Source organism: Triticum aestivum, chromosome 3B, assembly GCF_018294505.1.
Source record: "Triticum aestivum cultivar Chinese Spring chromosome 3B, IWGSC CS RefSeq v2.1, whole genome shotgun sequence".
Taxonomy (NCBI): domain Eukaryota; kingdom Viridiplantae; phylum Streptophyta; class Magnoliopsida; order Poales; family Poaceae; genus Triticum; species Triticum aestivum.
Window position 1 is genome coordinate 751,538,759 of NC_057801.1, and position 20,917 is coordinate 751,559,675.

The following is a 20,917-nucleotide window of genomic DNA, read 5'->3' on the forward strand; positions in this document are numbered from 1 at the left end:
ATATGACGTGTTACATGCTAGATCGATGTGGAATTGAGTCGGGTTCCTGACAGCTTTGGTATCAGAGCCTGACTGCCTGTAGGATTACCAAGCCAAACTGGTCGAAGTTGTGTCTAGAAATGCTTTAGTTATGTAAGGGAATTGATTGTGGGATGGAACGTAAGGCTCTTTTTACTCCTTATACCTCGGAATTGATTGTGGGATGGAACGTAAGGCTCTTTTTACTCCTTATACCTCATGGCCTTCTGATCTAAGTCATCCTCTTCTCTTCTACAGGGTTTAAGAACTAGGCTATCTCTTCTTTCTATCAGGATCAAGTGTTATTAATCTGTAGACTTGTAAGATTGTTGGACGTAAGCCTCAGTCCAGTTCCTACTACTTCTGTATGTTAACTGATGATCTCAAAACCTTGATATTGTGCTTCTGAGTGGCTATGCCACCATTTCTGTAGTATGTCTCCAAACTTTTGAGCATTTACAGCCGTTATGCTGTCCGAGTCATCCCAGGTTTCTGAACAATCTGATGCACATGCAAATCCTTTCCCTCTGGTTTTTTATGTTCCTTTGGGCCAGGTTAATCACACTAATTGCTGAGTTGAGGTATTCTATTGCCTCGACATATATGTTGGAATTATTATTATGACCCTAGGTGTCCTAGGGGATCATCTAGTAATCTAGCCATGATTTGTGTCCCAGTGTGATGATTCTGGCCTTTATTGTTGAAAGCATCCCGTGATGCTACTTAGTATTAGGTATTCTATTCCTGGGTTCTTGAACCCGAGATTCACTCTACTTACTTCATGTTGATAGTGTTTGCTAGTTCCTTTAGGTTATTAGTAACCTTGCGATAGTCCTCGAGGTCCGTGGTATTTCCTTCCTCCAAATACCATGAACCATTCAGGCAGAAGTTATTTGAACCAAAAGATCACAATCGGAGTACTCTTGAGGAGTTCTCCATTCATAAATCGTGACTCTGCCAGTCCTACCTCTCTGCATGGGTTATCCGGAAGAAACATGTTGAACTTGGTTCGACATACTAATCTATGCATCCACAACTCAGAAAATTATATGTTCTTTGAGTTGTCCCTCTTAGTTGTCTTCTGACCCTCGTCTATCATTTGATAGTCAAGAGTATGCGTGCATTCATTTATCGATGCTTAATACTCTTGTGGTCCGTCAAGCCATTCTATTCCGGAATGACTAGGAGAAACAAACTCCAGTACCTTGTCCATTTCCAGGATTGGGTCAAAGCAGTCGTACTCCGCAGATCAAATTGCTAATCTTGCTTTTGCTCTGTTCTACCTTGGACTATTACCATCTTTATATCAAGAATGTCATGGGAATTGCACACCATCCTATGAACTCTTGACACAGTGATACTTCTCTCCATCATTATTCATTTCTCGGTTCCCGTGTTGTTGCAACCGGAATGTCGACAAGTGAATCGTGATGTGTGAAATCAATACTCCTAGCAACCTTGTTGCTTGGTAGTTAAAGGACAATAATTTCATTCTTAGCGTGTTGGTTCTTGAATCATCATTCTAAGACTGTTCGTGCTACCTAGTCCTTATTTCTGGTGCACTCTTCGATCAATGAGTTAGGGTTTCAATCCCTTGCTTAATTGATCACATCATCTTGCCTCGGAAACAAGATTGTTTTCGAGCTTAATAACATATTGGTGGTTCGTAATTTTCCGAATATCTTCTCGAAAGTATTACCAGGTCGTCACCTGACCGCTATGTTGGGTTCGTGATCAAGTTGGTTTTTCATAAACCACCCCCTTCTCCACTGTGTTGGATACCCTGAACTAGTTGGTAACTGAACAACAACTTGGAGAGTTGGAAGATAAAAGCTTGTCCGACTTAGTTCATCTCCAAGGGATATCCTTGTGTGTGTTGTTGAAGAAAGGTAATATCTTCATTGATTGATCCTCGTGATCAGTTGTTGGACTTATTGCCTTGCCAAAACTTTGATTTGAGTATGGGCTATCCTCAAATCAAGTCAGAACCAACGATGTTCGTAATGTTGTCTTACTCGTGGATTTTCCTCGAGCATACACCATTACATCTTTTGGTCTGACCAATGCTATCACCGTGTTCACTTAACTATGGAATTCCTTTTATATGGAAACTTGGATGAACTGTTGTTGTGCCCATCGACAACATCCTTGTCTTCTCCATAATTTTCTTGAACGTTAAGCTAGTGTTGGAAACTTGTTAAAGCATTTGTTTATGTTAGCTCATGAAGCATATGTTCGGATGTAAGAAGTGACTTCCTCTAGCTCATGTGCATTTGATGCAAGTTGCCGCCATGGATTCGAGAAAGTCAATGTCACTTCTTTGGAATCATCCCAAATCGGTCATGCATACGTGCGAAGTATTCTATGGTCTGATAGACTGATCATCTTCATTCCATATGTATCCCCTAGCACACCAAGCCACTGATTGATTTGTTCAAGGAAAGGAAGTTCCTTCTTAAGAGCATGCCTTATGCAAGGACTTCAATATCCTCGATTATGGTTCCACACCTGAACTCGGTAGTGTTTTATTGTAAGACTACCATGTGATAATGTTTTGTCTGGGACAACGTGTTCACATGTTTGTAGCAGAACCAGCTCATGTTTTGGGGCTTGCTATCGTAGTTCATCCCCCGAGAATCTCGCAACGTCATCTCGTCGATTTGTGTTGCAAACTTTCATTTTTCTTCCTAGACTCGATGAGTCTGGATTGTCCTGACACCAGCCAGATCTCAATCTCAGGCAGATATGATGGTTGGAACATTTCCCAAGAACTATAATATTGGTCCCTCGATAACCGGTAAGGTGGATGTCATGGCCAATACACCCAGCCGGAAGACCTATTATTGTAGTATCTTGATTAAAGGAGTTGGCCACCTCCCCATAAGGACTTCGTAGGATTTACTCCCTAGCTATGCCTTATGTTTTTTGTGTTTCCGAAGTATGACCTTTACTTGATGTTCTAGATACCAGACCATTTCAAGGAATGGGATACGCTAGTACATCAAGGAGAACATTAGAAGCGGAGTGCTAAATGTCTCTCAGTCGATCATCCAGATTTTGGTTCCTTGGCCTCGCTAAGATGAAATCTGAGAAGGTGTTATCTTCCTTTGCATCTGCATCGTCCATCAGTACTCATCATGGTAGTATGTTGTGTTGTCAGCACCCTTGACATGGATGTTGGTAAAACCTTGATGATTATGGAAATGCTCAAGTTCTTGAGAGCACGCACAAGCGCTAGGTGTTACCATCGGCACTAACTAGGATTGCTCTCAGTTTCCTCGGTTATGCTATAACTTTTCAAACAGTGGACTCACTCTCTACTATTGAGCTTCTCCCCGGTTACCAAAATTATCCCTTGTGTTGTCTTAAACAAGGTAATCCACATCATCCATACTGGTCCGGGTATGTCATTCCACCGAACCCCTCCAAATGATCGCTCGAGAATTGCCTTAGGCTGGTATAAAGAGTTTCAATGATCTCTGAATCAAAGGTAATTCTTTTTGCCACTTAAGGGGATATTTCTACGAGTTCCCTTCCCTAAGGTGCATCGTTATGGTATCATGGCAACTCATCTCCTCGCTACGTTGACAATCGTTTACCACCCTCTTAGGTGTGGAATTGTTGTCTACCCAGTGAACCCTCGTCATTTGTTCCACTCCATCCCTGTAGATGCATGTTTCGTGTCCCAGCTCGAGAGATGTGCTATGTCTTACTCCGTGAGTTGATCCTGAGTTGTTCGGTCTTCGAGAAGATAAATTCTTCTAGAGTTTTCCTTTCCTCTTTTCGTCATGTTAGTTGGAGTTCTCAGAGCAAAGACGTCAAGATTGTTTTGAGTCAACAGATCAACACCTCGAGAAGACAGTTGGATCTTGGAGCTCATGTTATTAGTTGTGTTCCCTTTGTCTTCTTACCTCACGCCTTGAATCTCGGGGGGAGATTCTTGTTTAGTGGGGGTGAGTTGTCACATCCCTAGTTCTGGCCTGACCTATGCTAGCTTCCATGTGTGCATCATGTTTAAATTCAAATGAAATTTGAATTGGGGAATTTTCAAAAGCCTCAGGAAACCTCTAAAAATAACCAACATTTAAATCTTCTCAAATGAGTCCAAGAAAATGTTCCTGTTATTCTATAGAAATATTGGTAAGAGGTAAAATTCAAACCAATATTTTTGGAGTCACAGAAATATTCATTTTGGCCATTTGAATTAATCCGATAACTATTTGCTTTGGATTTATATATAACATATATTAAATATGACTCCAATAATTCTGGAAGTTTATGAGTGGCTTTGTATATATTTTAGCAAGCCACATAAAAACCTACAGAATTTATTAAAATGATTTAGTTGCTAAACTAAATCAAAACAGAGGAAGAAAAAAATTGAAAACAATAAGTAAAAGGAAAGAACAGAAACGTACCTGGCGGCCCGCAACTGTAGCCGGCCCAGCTCCTGTGCAGCAGCCCAGCCGGGCAAAGCCAGCCCAGCCCAGCTCCACCTCCCTGTCGTCTTCCACCTCCTGCCAGTGGGCAGGAGGGCGTGTGGCCACCGCGCGCCGGCACGCGCCTCGGCCACCTCCACCCTGCCTGCCTGTGTCCCCGTCGCCTCGATCTCCCCCGCGTCCCCACGCACCTCCCTGCCTCTCTCTCTCACTCTCCCGCGCTCTCACCCCCTTCCTGGATCTCTCTCTCTCGCGCGCATCCGAGAGCGACCGCCGCCGCCGTTCGCTGCCACCGTGCCCAAGGCCACCCTCTCACCCTTCCGCCATGCCCAAAGGCTCCACCTCGACGCCACGGAGCCTCAAGACGAAGCACGCGCCTGCGGGACGCCCGAAGCGACTCCATCATCTTCTTCTTCGTCGTCGGCCGCCGGAGATCCCCCTTGCCGCTCCGACTACTCCGGACCGTCTCCGAGCTCGCCGACCCCCTCGTCCGACTCGCCGTGAGCCTCTGCCCCTGTCCATCTCTCTCTTCTTCCCCGTAGGCCGCCGTAGCCACCGAACCACCTATGCCCGAACCCGCCGCCGCGTGCGCTCGTCGCCAGCGAAGCCCCGGTGACCTTTTGGTCCCGTGCGTGCGCCCGTTGCGCTCGCAACGTCCCATAGAGCGAAACTAGCATGACAGCCGGCTCGTTTGCAAGCCGCAGCGCCAACCCCGCACCCACCCGAGCTCCAGCCGCCGCTTCTGTGCTCGTCGTCATCATCTCCGGCGACTCCGAGGCCTTCCGATGGCTCTGCTAGACACGGTCGAGCACGGGCTACCCCCTGGTGGCCTTCGCGCATTCATCCGTCGCCCGGAGCTCAAGTCCGGCGAGTTGCCGCCGCAGTTTAGGTCGTCGCCAGCGAAACTCCGGCGACTGTCGACGTGGACGCTATTAGGTGCTAACCCTGCCAGCTAAGCCCCCAAATGACACTGACTGTGGGCCCTACACCTGTTCAAACCCAAGTCGGCGCTGGGTTTGACCAGGATTAGAACATGTGTCACTGACGTGTGGACCCCACACGTCAGATTTGACCTGGAATAGCCCCGTTGACCTGCTGACGTAGTGCTGATGTCATGCTGACGTAGTTAATAATTTTCTGGATTTAAAGTAATTCAGAAAAATTCAGAAAATAGCTAAAATTTCTAAAATTCATAGAAATTCAACCGTAACTCCAAATGAAATAAATTATATATGAAAAATGATCAGAAAAATCCAATCTATCCATACGCACTGGTTTCATGCATGTTTAAACAACTTAACCTTGCTGTTTAGTGAAAAACATGATAAGGCACTATTTGAATTCATAATTTGAATTTGGGGTTGAACCTTTGGCTCAATATGACCCAAATCCATCTGTTGCTAGTTGCATTAGCTCAAACCACAGCATATTGCCATGTCATGAGCATGCATCATATTGTGCATTGCATTGATTGTATTTCTTCTTTGTTGCCGGTATCTGTTCCCTCCCGGTAGACGATGTTCCAACGTTGTGATCGTTGACACTGATGAAGACTCGATGTTATCTTCAGAAGTGCCAGGCAAGCAAAACCCCCTTGTTCATTCCGATACAATCCTACTCTCTCGCCCTGCTCTCTTTTACTGCATTAGGACAACAACGAGTCATTTGTTACTTGCTGCGGTAGCTGAACCCCTTTATCCTCTGCATGACCTATCATTGCCACAGTAGATAGATGAAACCCACTAGTATGAGTAGGAGTTGTTTGAGCCCTGTTGTGCCTACTCATTCATGTTTGTTTGTCATGCCTGCTACTGCTTAGAGTTGAGTCAGTTCTGATTCATCGGGAATGAATCAGAGGTGTGTGAACATGTCCTACTGTGTGTGAGCTAAGTGTGTGAACACGATTTGGTAAAAGGTATCGGTGAGAGGCCATGTAGGAGTACATGGTGGGTTGTCTCATTGAAGCCGTTCTTAGGAACTGAGCTCTGTGTTTGTGATCCATGATTCAGTTACTACCATGCATTGGGCCCTGAAATATGACCCCGCTCGACTTCTTATTCACCCTTGTCCTCTGTCTAGGAGTTGCAAGTAGTTTCTGGTGTTTGTAGTATGCTGGAGGCCGTGGACAGCGCTGACCGTAGGGGTGGGCTGTGATGCGGTAGGCACGTGGCCGGGTATACTGGACGCCCGTTTGGTGTCACGGAACCCTGTTCACATCGTTTGGGGCTGTGAGCGAAACCCCAGCCGGATCTCCTCATGGATGGAACCCGAATAGGCGATAAACCTGGACTAGAGACTTGAGTGTTTAGGTAGGTCGTGGACTACACCCACGTCGGCTTTCACTTGAAGTCTGCCGAGCACAGGTCGTGTGCAGACGCTAAGTGGTGGAAACATGTATGAAGAAGTACACCCCTGCAGGGTTAACATCATCTACTCGAATAGCCGTGTCTGCGGAAAAGGACTTCTGGGTTGCTTATATCAGTTCATAGACAAGTGAAAGTGGATACCCTAAAATATGCAAGATAAGCGTGAGTGCTATGGATGGCGTTCTCGTAGGGAGACGGGAGCGGATCTATAGTGGTGTATTGATATGGTGAATATGTGGACTCGTGTGCGCCACCTCAAAAGGGTTGCTTGCAGTCGTAGTTCAGGATAGCCACCGAGTCAAAGCTGGCTTGCTGCAGTTAAACCCCCACCATCCCTTTGTTGATAATGATGCATATGTAGTTAGTTCTGATGTAAGTCTTGCTGGGTACATTTGTACTCACGTTTGCCTATTTTATGTTTTTGCAGAGAGACTTCGGTCTCGCTAGTAGTTCCGCGTGGACTTCGACGTTTAGCTTGATACCTCAGCTACGATCTTGTGCCATCGGTAGGATCTGGTAGATAGTCAGGCTTCTCAACCTTTTTCATTTGTAGATGTCTGTACTCAGACATGTTAAGCTTCCGCTTATGTTTTGATTTGTATGCTCTGAATGTTGGGTCATGAGACCCCTGTTTGTAATATCTCGCTCCTCGGAGCCTAATGAATACATACTTGTGTCGTAGAGTCATGTTGTGATGTCTTGTTGTATTTGCACATATCCAGCATATTGTGTGTATGATTGAAATGCTTGGTATGTGTGGGATCTGACTATCTAGTTGTTTATCTTTAGTAGCCTCTCTTACCGGAAAAAGGTAAGGCGACACCCGTGGGATTACTGTACGTGAGGCCGCAAAGTGATATGAGGTGTTACATGCTAGATCGATGTGGCATTGAGTCGAGGTCCTGACAGCCAATGCGGACCCCCTCTTGATAGTATGTTGACTCCTACGAAACAAGTTCACAAAAACTGAAACGAAAGAGCTACACCATCTTCGCTTAAGACTCCGAAGGGAAGGAATCATCTCGTGCCAAAGGATGAATCTCTGAAATACGTAATGCACATGATTAGTCGGCAAAATCATTGTCATCAATCACCAAAACTACATAGTGAGAGATATGCCTTAACAGCAGGCCCGGAGAGGCCATAGGGAGGCATGTGCCAGTGACAGGAGGCATCTCCGATGCAGTCTACGCAATCGACTGACAGGGCCAAACCTGAGGCATTCGGTTGGACAGAGGTGTGCAGTTAAATTCCTATCATGGGTTATTGTACTTGTTCGAAAATGGGTCGATGTTGTTGTGCTCTGCGATGTTTGATATCATGTTTGATATCGTCTCACATTAGTATGGATGGTTGTACCAAACAGAAGTAGTGGTTTATTGGTCCTTGGAGTTGTCCCTAAGGATAACTTGTTAGTTCTCCTTGGCCGGCAATTATTTCAATAACTGTTTTTTTATTTTGAAAGACTGAAACTATGTACAAAATTGCTTGGATTGGAAAATTTTCAGGTTACGTCTCGGCAGTTCACCACCTAGCGGAACAGAAGGGACGCCGACAGGACCAAATCAAATGCAAGAGCATTTGCGGCTGCTCAGTTCGTACTAAATTCTAGTTAACTCTGTTCTGGAATGATAAGACTACCCACAGTGGGAGTAACATATGTGGTAACATCACACTTATCTATGCAAAATAGATGATGGCATGTACTCCTCCGTTCGGAATTACTTGTCGTAGAAATGGATGTATCTAGACATTTTTTAGTTCTAGATACAACCATTTCCGTGACAAGTAATTTGGGACGGAGGGAGTAATTAATGTAGAAAGAGAGGCATGTGGTAACATAGCTAGTTATTGTAACATCACACATATCAAGAAAAGATGAGTCTACGACCTAATAAATGAAGTGATGCATGACACAACACATATGTTACTACCCACTGTGGAGGTAGTAATATAGACAAGTAACATATGCATGTTACTACTCTAAGTTACTCCCCACTGTGACTAGTCTAATCAGACTAGTAGGCCATTATCACTTCAATTCCCAGAACTTCACTCCTTTGCCATTAATGGGGATATCACTCTAGCCAATATCATGGAGCAACCAGACACAAGCCAACATTTCTATAGGCCACTAACACTTCAGGCCTATCAGCAATTCAATACTCTCCAAGAACTACTTGGTAGTAGAATGATTAGTAATGAGCAAGACAAATGGCACTATTCCTGGAGCAGTAACACCTACTCACCCATGAAGATGTATAGAGCTCTCAAGAAGACAGACATATCACACAAAATTATCAAACTCCTCTGGAACACATCATGCAGGCTTAGACACAAGATCTTCTTCTGGATGCTATACCATGATAGATTAAACACCAGAAACCTATTACACCGCAAGAACATGCACTTGGAGGATTACAATTGTGTGCTCTATGCAGACAAGACTGAAGAAACATCACTTCAACTTTTCTGGGATTGCCGATTTGCTATCAGTTGCTGGAACTATCTCATGCCAGATAAACAAAGGGGTATATCAACACATGATGAGATCATTTTATCTCTGCTCTCGCTTCCAATAGGAATAGCACTAAATATCATCATCATGAGTTGTTGGAGTATATGGTCAGTCAAAAACGATAACATCTTCACATCAGCAGCCCCACATTTCAATACATGGAAATATTATCTCAAAGAAGGATTATGGGCATCAGAATTGAGAGCAAAACCAAGTAAAGCTGAGAAGATTAGGAACTGGCTAGCACAGTTTTCGGAACATGACTGATACTTTGTATTATGTTTCCTAAAACCGGCATTTGTTGACTGTAATTTATTTTTGTACTTTCCTTTATTTTTATTAATGAAAATACTGTAGAACAGTTTCTGGCTCAAAAACAAATTTTTTTTGTGTTATGGCGTTGACATTTTCTGCTTGTTTTATGTGCATGGAAAGACTGAGCAGATCGTATAGATGCCAGTGCTGTGCGTTGATAAGCCTCCTATGGTGTCGGAATGCACTACTGGTTCTTCAGGGATGTGGTAACATTCGACACGATGTACTAACAATCATTTTCAAAGCATTATACGACTGGTGTGCTGATGCGGGACGAGCAACTAGAGAGCTTCCAATGGGTTTTCACTGAGTTTCTCCGGATGATGGGAGGCCCGGCCCCTAAGTATCCTCACAGGTTAGCACCTTACTTCTTATTGTACGTAGTAGATAGTTCTTCTATAGTTGAAATTCAACTAATACTAAGTATTGGATTTATGGAGCAAAACAGAGCTAAGGGTGCAAGAGACATACTGCCCAGGCACCACGTTCAGTACTAGTAGGACCATACGGTTAATATGCCTATCACATGCAGGCATTCAATGTTATACTTGCAGGCTATGGATGTCGTGTGGACGAGAGATGAGAGTGCTAAAGCGTCGAGCACATGTCAGCTGGGCTAAAGGCCGTACGTGTTGGTTAGCGGCACACCATTTGCAGAGAAGAGGGATGGTTTGGGTTTTAAGTACCGCATGGCAATGGAGAGGTTGCATTTGTGGGGAATGGCAGTGCATGCCATGAAGACAGTGATGGTGGCTCGGCAAGTGGGAATGCACTGCAAGGGCTTGCTACTCCAGAGAAGCAGAGAGGTGTCGATAGGCCGACTAATAGCAGGGAAAAAGCACCGTACGAGGGACTGAGTAAATGAATGAGGTTCTACAACATCTCTTGACTCTTGTCACGAAGGCCACAAGCGACGACTGAGGGGATGCCCCCAAGCAACCGCATAAGCCCGCGAAATGCAACAAGTGTGGAATGGAAGGGCCCTGCCGGAACATGTGCACACGACCACTTGGTGGTGCTGAGAAATAAGATGCGATGGTCTTTTTTTAGTTTTTAATTTTTTCCGTCGAGGGTTTTCTTGTGTGTTTCAGTGAGCAATGCTCTGCGCTTGTTCCTCTATTACGAGGCCTGAGAATTCATGTACCATGAGTAAGCTTTATTGATGTTCATCAGGGGTTCAAATTTATTTAGTTTTTTTTGTTATCCCGCAGACCGGAAGTGTTTGTATGGTATGGTAGACACGCAGTTGCCAGTTTTGCGTCCCATGCATGTCTGATGTTGACTGGTGTGTAGCTTGCATGGAGTGATGATGATAAGCATACCATGCAGCTGTTTATGAGTTGATGTAGAAGATGAGGTTTGGGTCGTGCAACTCTCAATGTATTGATCGGTTGCACTAGTCACCTATATATGATGTACAAGACGGGGCCACGACCTCAACTATACAGAAAATTTAGAATGTGGGCCTACGACACAATATACATGTGCAATATATTCAACCCCCCCTCCCCGCGTAGTCGAAGCGTCGCCAGAGACACAGAGACTGGAACGAAACTCCTCAAAGGTGGAAGTAGGCAGTCCCTTAGTCATCACATCGGCAAACTGTTGTGCGGTCGAAACATGAAGAACCCGAATGCGTCCAAGGGCTACCTGTTCGCGCACAAAGTGGATGTCTAGCTCGATGTGCTTCGTCTGGCGATGATGAATGGGGCCGAGCGGGGCCGTCCAGCTAACGGGGTCGCCGGAGGGCCGCGGTGGTCGGTGGTGAGGGGACGATGAAGGGTACCTGCTGAAGCAGAAACACCTTCTCATCAAAGTAAACGTGTTGTGAGGTGAATATGCAATGTGAGACGGGATCGTAGCAGCGGCATCCTTTGGTGTTAGGTGGGTAGCCGAGGAAGATGCATGCAACGGAGCGAGGTGCAAGCTTATGAGACGTGGTAGCAGCAATGCTAGGGTAGCAGAGGCAGCCAAAAATGTGAAGCTCATCGTAACTGGGTGGTGCACCGTAGAGAAGATGATGGGGTGCAAAGTTCCCGCGAGTATGGCAGGGGCGAAGGTTAATGTGGAGTGATGCCGTGGCGAGAGCGTCAGGCCAAAAGCGCGGAGGCACATTGGCATGAAAGAGAAGTGTACGGAAACAGTCATTAAGAGGGCGAAGAACGCGCTCAGTGCGACCGTTCTGTTGCGAAGTGTATAGGCAAGTGAGACAAAAAGTCGTCCCATGTGTGGTGAGGACAGTGCGAACAGCTAAGTTGTCGAACTCCTTCCTGTTATCTGTTTGGAACGCGAGGATGGGACGCCCAAACTGCGTGAAAACATAGGAGTAAAATGCAGCGAGAGTAGAGATAACATCGGACTTACGCCGCAACGGTAAGGTCCACACATAGTGCAAAAAATCATCGAGAATGACAAGGTAGTAAAGATAGCATGTATTACTTGCAACCGGGGAGGTCCATACATCACTATGGATTAACTCAAACGGGTACGATGCAACATGAGAAGAAGCCCTAAAAGGAAGACGAGCATGTTTGCCGAGACGACAAGCATGAAAAGAGTGATCGTTGATCTTATTACACGTGAATGAAAAACTTCGAAGTATACGACGGAGTGTGTCGGGGTTGGGATGACCCAAGCGAGCGTGCCAAAGGTCCACACCAGTGGTGACGGGAGTTGTTTCAAATCTTGGTCTCATCCACATGATGGTGTAGCGTGCTTTGAAATGTTGTGCTACTTGTTTTGGTATTGTTTTAGATAAATGTTGAATTGAAGCTATTGAACTGCTGTCTTTTACCATTAAGTGAGCAAAAATTGTTCCAACCCAGACATGATGCTTGTTGCTTTCTTACACAAATCACTGCATCACCCCCTTTATAAGTAGATGGAAGAACATGGTGTTGTTGCGCCCACTCTCCCTTGGAACTGTTTATGCTTTTTGTTAAGCTAATGCCGCTGGTAAAATTAAGCTATGCCACTCACAGAATTAACTACTGAATCTTAGTTCAAAACTGCAACACTTGTAAGGGATTGGCAGAATTATCATTTTTGTGGCCGCATGTTTCATCCTCCTTTATTTGCCAGTAATTGATTCCTTTTTTGCTTCTATTAAAACAGGGATATCTATTCAAGTTGTTCCTATTGCGACATTTTGCTTCGCTACGCGGAACACTTATGTTTTAAAAGTGTTTTCTGCAATTCAACTTGAATGTCACACCGGCGACTTTGCTTAATTTTGGTGGAACTGCACAAAAGGAGATTGAGATTTTCATATATGTTTTGGGATTTTGTTCAAATCGTCCTCCCGAGCTGTTTCAAATCTTGGTCAAGAAAGGTTAGTACCGACTTTCATCCACATGATGGTGCAGTGTGCTTTGAGATGTTGTGCTACTTGTATTGGTATTCTTTTGGATAAATGTTGAATTGAAGTTGTCGCATCGGTGGAGCACCATCCGGGTACGATCGTCCTTAACAGAAAAATCGCACTCGTCAAACTTAACGGTAACATGATTTTCACGTGTAAAAGAATGAATGGAAACAAGATTTTTAATAAGATCAGGAGAGACTAAGATGTTAGATAATGATAGTGGAGTAGATGTAGATGAAAAAAGATGTGTGTCCTATATGAGTGGTGGGAAGTGAGGAACCATCGCCGATGGTGATGCGAGTGGGAGTTTGGACGGGATAGGATGTTTGGAGGTTACTGGGATGAGCGGCCATATGTGCGGTAGTGCCGGTGTCCATGTTCCGGTCGCCTCCGCCGGTGTTGTTGGATGGAGTGGGAGAGGAGTGCAGGGCCGCTAGTAAGGTCAGGTCCCAAGGCGCTTGGGGAAGCATGGGAACCGACGACTGTGGCGGAGCCGTCAGGGGCATCAGCGGCAGCTCTCCTGGCTGCGGCGGCTGTCCATAGAAGAGAGGCCCATAGAGCGCCACGTAGGGCTGTAGCGAGGCTTAAAATGCCTGATGCGACGGAGGCCGCGCTCCGAGGATGCCTGTAACAGGAGCATGGGGAACCGGCATGGAATAGGCATGCACAACACCGGTCCATGGATTCTGATCGGCGTACAACAAGGCCGGCTGAAACTACTGTTGAGGACGGGCAGCTCCTTCCTGAACCCCGTTGGCCTGCTGCTGCTTGCGCACACCGCGGCGACCCCTGTTAGCAGTCGGCTGCTGCTGCGGTGGGAAGGGGGCCGGTGCCTGTGGGAAGGCCGGCAGGGACGGGAGGGCCGGCGCAGGGCACGGCTGAGGCGGCTCCGAGCCCCAACGGGTGTTGGTGGTGAGGGCGGTGTGTGTAGCCCGGGTCCGCGCCATCTTCAGCCGGTGCTCCTTGAGCTTGAGGTACGCCACCACCTTCGCAAAAGTCGGCTCCAGGATGAGGGTAAAGACGGAGGCCGCGTTCCCAAAGTCTTCATTGAGACCGGCACTGAGGGTGATGATGAGGAGCTCGTCGTCGACCTTCTCTCCGAGATCACGAAGCTCATCGGTGATCTTTTTGAGGCGCATGCAAAAATTGTCGATGGACGAGTCAAGCTGCTGGCATGCACCCACGGAACTCGCCATGGAGGAGGACCTTGGGCAGGAGCTTGTTGTCGGTGAAGAAGCCGTTGAGCTTGGTCCAGACGGCATGAGCATCGTCGTCGTCATCCACCACCGTGTGGAAGAGGTCCTTGGAGATGGTGAGGTAGAACCAGCGGATGATGGTGGCGTCGAGGTGAAGGAAATATGCCCTAGAGGCAATAATAAAGTTATTATTTATTTCCTTATTTCATGATAAATGTTTATTATTCATGCTAGAATTGTATTAACCGGAAACATAATACATGTGTGAATACATAGACAAACAAAGTGTCACTAGTATGCCTCTACTTGACTAGCTCGTTGATCAAAGATGGTTATGTTTCCTAGCCATAGACATGAGTTGTCATTTGATTAACGGAATCACATCATTAGGAGAATGATGTGGTTGACTTGACCCATTCCGTTAGCTTAGCACTTGATCGTTCAGTATGTTGCTATTGTTTCTTCATGACTTATACATGTTCCTATGACTATGAGATTATGCAACTCCCATTTACTGGAGGAACACTTTGTGTGTTACCAAACGTCACAACGTAACTAGGTGATTATAAAGGTGCTCTACAGGTGTCTCCAAAGGTACTTGTTGGATTGGCGTATTTCAAGATTAGGATTTGTCACTTCGATTGTCGGAGAGGTATCTCTGGGCCCTCACGGTAATGCACATCACTATAAGCCTTGCAAGCAATGTGACTAATGAGTTAGTTGCGAGATGATGTATTACATAACGAGTAAAGAGACTTGCCGGTAACGAGATTGAACTAGGTATTGAGATACCGATGATCGAATCTCGGGCAAGTAACATACCGATGACAAAGGGAACAACGTATGTTGTTATGCGGTTTGACCGATAAAGATCTTCGTAGAATATGTGGGAGCCAATATGAGCATCCAGGTTCCGCTATTGGTTATTGACCAGAGACGTGTCTCGGTCATGTCTACATTGTTCTCGAACCCGTAGGGTCCGCATGCTTAAAGTTAGATGACGGTTATATTATGGGTTTATGTGTTTTTGATGTACCGAAGGAGTTCGGAGTCCCGGATGACATCGGGGACATGACAAGGAGTCTCGAAATGGACGAGAAGTAAAGATCGATATATCGGACGACTATATTCGAATATCGGAAAGGTTCCGAGTGATTCGAGTATTTTCGGAGTACGAAGAGTTACTGGAATTCGTATTGGGCCTTAATGAGCCATACGGGAAAGGAGAGAAAGGCCCCAAAGGGTGGCCGCACCCCTCCCCATGGACTAGTCCGAATTGGACTAGGGAGAGGGGGCGCCCCCTTCCTTCCTTCTCCTTCTCCCTTCCCTTCTTCCACTCCAACAAGGGAAGGAGGAGTCCTACTCCTGGTGGGAGTAGGACTCCCCCCTTGGCGCGCCCTCCTCCTAGGTCGGCCGCCTCCCCCCTTGCTCCTTTATATACGAGGGCAGGGGGCACCTCTAGACACAACAATTGATCATTGATCTCTTAGCCGTGTGCGGTGCCCCCTCCACCATAGTCCTCCTCGATAATATCGTGGTGGTGCTTAGGCGAAGCCGTGCGTCGGTAGAACATCATCATCGTCACCACGCCGTCGTGCTGACGGAACTCTCCCTCGACACTCGGCTGGATCGGAGTTCGAGGGATGTCATCGAGCTGAACGTGTGCAAGAACTCGGAGGTGCCGTGATTTCGGTGCTTGATCGGTCGGGCCATGAAGATGTACGACTACATCAACCGCGTTGTGCTAACGCTTCCGCTTTTGGTCTACGAGGGTACGTGGACACACTCTCTCCTCTCGTTGCTATGCATCACCATGATCCTGTGTGTGCGTAGGATTTTTTTTTTGAAATTACTACGTTCCCCAACAGTGGTATTAGAGCCTGGTTTTTTGCGTAGATGTTATATGCACGAGTAGAACACAATTGAGTTGTGGGCGATACAAGTCATACTGCTTACCAGCATGGCATACTTTAGTTCGGTGGTATTGCTGGATGAAGCGGCCCAGACCGACATTACGTGTATGCTTACGCGAGACTGGTTCTACCGACACATAGGTGGCTGGCGGGTGTCAGTTTCTCCAACTTTAGTTGAACTGAGTGTGACTACGCCCGGTCCTTGAGAAGTTTAAAACAGCACTAACTTGACGAACTATAGCAGCCACGTAAAACTTGCGATAACAAAGTAGAGGACGTCTAACTTGTTTTTGCAGGGCATGTTCTGATGTGATATGGTCAAGACATGATGATATATTTTATTGTATGAGATGATCATGTTTTGTAACCAAGGCATCAGCAACTGGCAGGAGCCATATGGTTGTCGCTTTATTGTATGCAATGCAATCGCCCTGTAATTGCTTTACTTTATCACTAAGCGGTAGCGATAGTCGTAGAAGCAATAGGTGGCGAAACGACAACGATGCTACGATGGAGATCAAGGTGTCGCGCCGATGACGATGATGATCATAACGGTGCTTCGAAGATGGAGATCACAAGCACAAGATGATGATGGCCATATCATATCACTTATATTGATTGCATGTGATGTTTATCCTTTATGCATCTTATCTTGCTTCGATTGACAGTAGCATTATAAGATGATCTCTCACTAAATTTCAAGATAAAAGTGTTCTCCCTGAGTATGCACCGTTGCCAAAGTTCTCGTGCCCAGACACCACGTGATGATCGGGTGTGATAAGCTCTATGTCCATCTACAACGGGTGCAAGCCAGTTTTACACACACAGAATACTCCGGTTAAACTTGACGAGCCTAGCATATGCAGATATGGCCTCGGAACACTGAGACCGAAAGGTCGAGCGTGAATCATATAGTAGATATGATCAACATAATGATGTTCACCATTGAAAACTACTCCATTTCACGTGATGATCGGTTATGGTTTAGTTGATTTGGATCACGTGATCACTTAGATGATTAGAGGGATGTCTATCTAAGTGGGAGTTCTTAAGTAATATGATTAAATTAACTTTAATTTATCATGAACTTAGTCCTGGTAGTATTTTGCAAATTATGTTGTAGATCAATAGCTCGCATTGTTGCTTCCCTATGATTTTGCTTCCCTATGTTTTATATGTGTTTCTAGAGAAAACTAAGTTGCAAGATGTTAGTAGCAATGATGCGGACTTGGTCCGTGATCTGAGTTTTATCCTCATTGCTGCATAGAAGAATTATGTCCTTGATGCACCGCTAGGTGACAGACCTATTGCAGGAGCAGATGCACACGTTATGAACGTTTGGCTAGCTCAATATGATGACTACTTGATAGTTTTGTGCACCATGCTTTATGGCTTAGAACCGGGACTACACAAACGTTTTTGAAACGTCACGGAACATATGAGATGTTTCAAGAGATGAAATTGGTATTTCAGACTCATGCCCGTGTCAAGAGGTATGATACTTCTGACAAATACTTCGCCTAAAAGATGGAGGAGAATTTCTCAACTAGTGAGCAAGTACTTAGATTATCTAAGTACTACAATCGCTTGAATCAAGTGGGAGTTAATCTTCCAGATAAGATAGTGATTAGCAGAGTTCTCTAGTCACCATCACTAAGTTACTAGAACTTTGTGATGAACTATAATGCAAGGGATGACGAAAACGATTTCCGAGCTCTTCGTGATGCTGAAATCGACGAAGGTAGAAATCAAGAAAAGAGCATCAAGTGTTGATGATTGACAAGACCACTGGTTTCAAGAAAAGGGCAAAGGGAAAAAAAGGGAACTTCAAGAAGAATGGCAAGCAAGTTGTCACTCCCGTGAAGAAGCCCAAAGCTGGACCAAAGCCTGAAACTAAGTGCTTCTACTACAAAAAGGAAATGGTCACTAGAAGCGGAAATGCCCTGAATATTTGGTGGATAAGAAGGATGGCAAAGTGAACAAGGGTATATTTGATAGACAAGTTATTGATGTGTACCTTACTAGTGTTTATAGTAGCCCCTGAGTATTTGATACTTGTTTGGTTGCTAAGATTAGTAACTCGAAATAGGAGTTACAGAATAAACAGAAACTAGTTGAGGGTGAAGTGACGATGTGTGTTGGAAGTGGTTCCAAGATTAATATGATCATCATTGTGCACTCCCTATACTTTCGAGATTAGTGTAGAACATAAATAAATGTTATTTGGTGTTTGTGTTGAGCATAAATATGATTAGAGCATGTTTATTGCGATACGATTATTCATCTAAGACAGAGAAAAAATTGTTATTCTGTTTACATGAATAAAACCTTCTATGGTCATACACCCAATGTTGATGGTTTATTGAATCTTGATCATGGTGATACACATATTCAAAATATTGATGTCAAAAGATGCAAAGTTGATAATGATAGTGCAACATATTTGTGGCACTGCCGTTTGGGTCATATCGGTGTAAAGCGCATGAAGAAACTCCATAAAGATGGTTTTTTTTGAAACAATTGATTATGAATCATTTGATGCTTGCGAACCGTGCCTTATGGGCAAGATGACTAAAACTCCGTTCTCCGGAACAATGGAATGAGCTAGTGACTTATTGGAAATAATACATACTGATGTATGTGGTCCAATGAGTATTGATGCTCATGGCGGTTATCGTTATTTTCTGACCTTCACAAGATGATTTGAGCAGATATGAGTATATCTACTTAATGAAACACAAGTCTGAAACATTTGAAAAGTTCAAAGAATTTCAGAGTGAAGTGGAGAATCATCGTAACAAAAAAATAAAGTTTCTACGATCTGATCGTGGAGGAGAATATTTGAGTTACGAGTTTGGCCTTCAATTAAAACAATGTGGAATAGTTTCACAAGCTCATGCCACCTGGAACACCACAGCTTAATGGTGTGTCCGAACGTCATAACCGTACTTTATTGGATATAGTGCAATCTATGATGTCTCTTACCAATTTACCACTATCGTTTTGGGGTTATGCATTAGAGACAGCTGCATTCACTTTAAATAGGGCAGCATCGAAATCCGTTGAGACGACGCCTTATGAACTGTGGTTTGGCAAGAAACCAAAGTTGTCGTTTCTTAAAAGTTTGGGGCTATGATGCTTATGTGAAAAATTTCAACCTGATAAGCTCAAACCCAAATCGGAGAAGTGCGTCTTCATAAGATACCCAAAGGAAACTGTTGGGTACACCTTCTATCACAGATCCGAAAGCAAGATTCGTTGCTCAGAATGGATCCTTTCTAGAGAAGAAGTTTCTCTCAAAAGAAGTGAGTGGGAGGAAAGTAGAACTTGATGAGGTAATTGTACCTTCTCCCTTATTGGAAAGTAGTTCATCACAGAAATCAGTTCCAGTGATTCCTACACCAATTAGTGAGGAAGTTAATGATGATGATCATGAAACTTCAGATCAAGTTGCTACCAAACCTCGTAGGTCTTCCAGAGTAAGATCCACACCAGAGTGGTACGGTAATCCAGTTCTGGAAGTCATGTTACTAGACCATGATGACCCTACAAACTATGAGGAAGCGATGATGAGCCTAGATTCCGCGAAATGGCTTGAGGCCATAAAATCTGAGATAGGATCCATGTATGAGAACAAAGTATGGACTTTGGTTGACTTGCTCGATGATCAGCAAGCCATGTTAAATAAATGGATCTTCAAGATGAAGACGGACACTGAGAGTAGTGTTACTATCTACTAAGCTCGACATGTTGCGAAAGGTTTTCGACAAGTTCAAGGTGTTGAATACGATGAGATTTTCTCACTCGTCATGATGCTTAAGTCTGTCTGAATCATGTTATCAATTACCACATTTTATGAAATCTGGCAAATGGATAACACAACTGCATTCCTTAAATGGATATTTCTTAAAAAAGTGTTGTATATGACACAACCAGAAGGTTTTGTAAATCCTAAAGGTGCTAACAATATGTGCAAGCTCCAGCGATCCATCTATGGCCTGGTGCAAGCATCTCGGAGTTGGAATATACGCTTTGATGAGTTGATCAAAGCATATGGTTTTATACAGACTTTTGGAGAAGCCTGTATTTACAAGAAAGTGAGTGGGAGCTCTGTAGCATTTCTAATATTATATGTGGATGGCATATTGTTGATTGGAAATGATATAGAATTTCTGGATAGCATAAAGGGATACTTGAAAAGAGTTTTTCAGTAAAAGATCTCGGTGAAGCTGCTTACATATTCGGCATCAAGATCTATAGAGATAGATAAAGACGCTTGATAAGATTTTTCAATAAGTAAATACCTTGAAAAAGTTTTTGAAAGAGTTCAAAATGGATTAGTCAAAGAAGGAATTCGTGTCTGTATTACAAGGTGTAAAGTTGAGTAAGACTCAAAGCCCGACCATGGCAGAAAATAGAAAAGAATGAAAGTCATTCCCTATGCCACAGTCATAGGTTCTATAAAGTATGTCGTGTTATGTACTAGACCTATTGTATACCTTGCTCTGAGTTGGGCAAGGGAGTACAATTTTGATCTAGGAGTAGATCACTGGGCAATGGTCAAGAATATCCTTAGTGAGGACTAAGGAAATATTTCTCGATTATGGAGGTGATAAAAGAGCCTGTCGTAAAAAGTTACATCGGTGCAAGCTTTTACATTGATCCAGATGACTCTAAGTCTCAACATGGATACATATTGAAAGTGGGAGCAATTAGCTAGAGTAGCTCCGTGTAGAGCATTGTAGACATAGAATATTTACAAAAATTCATACGGCTCTGAATGTGACA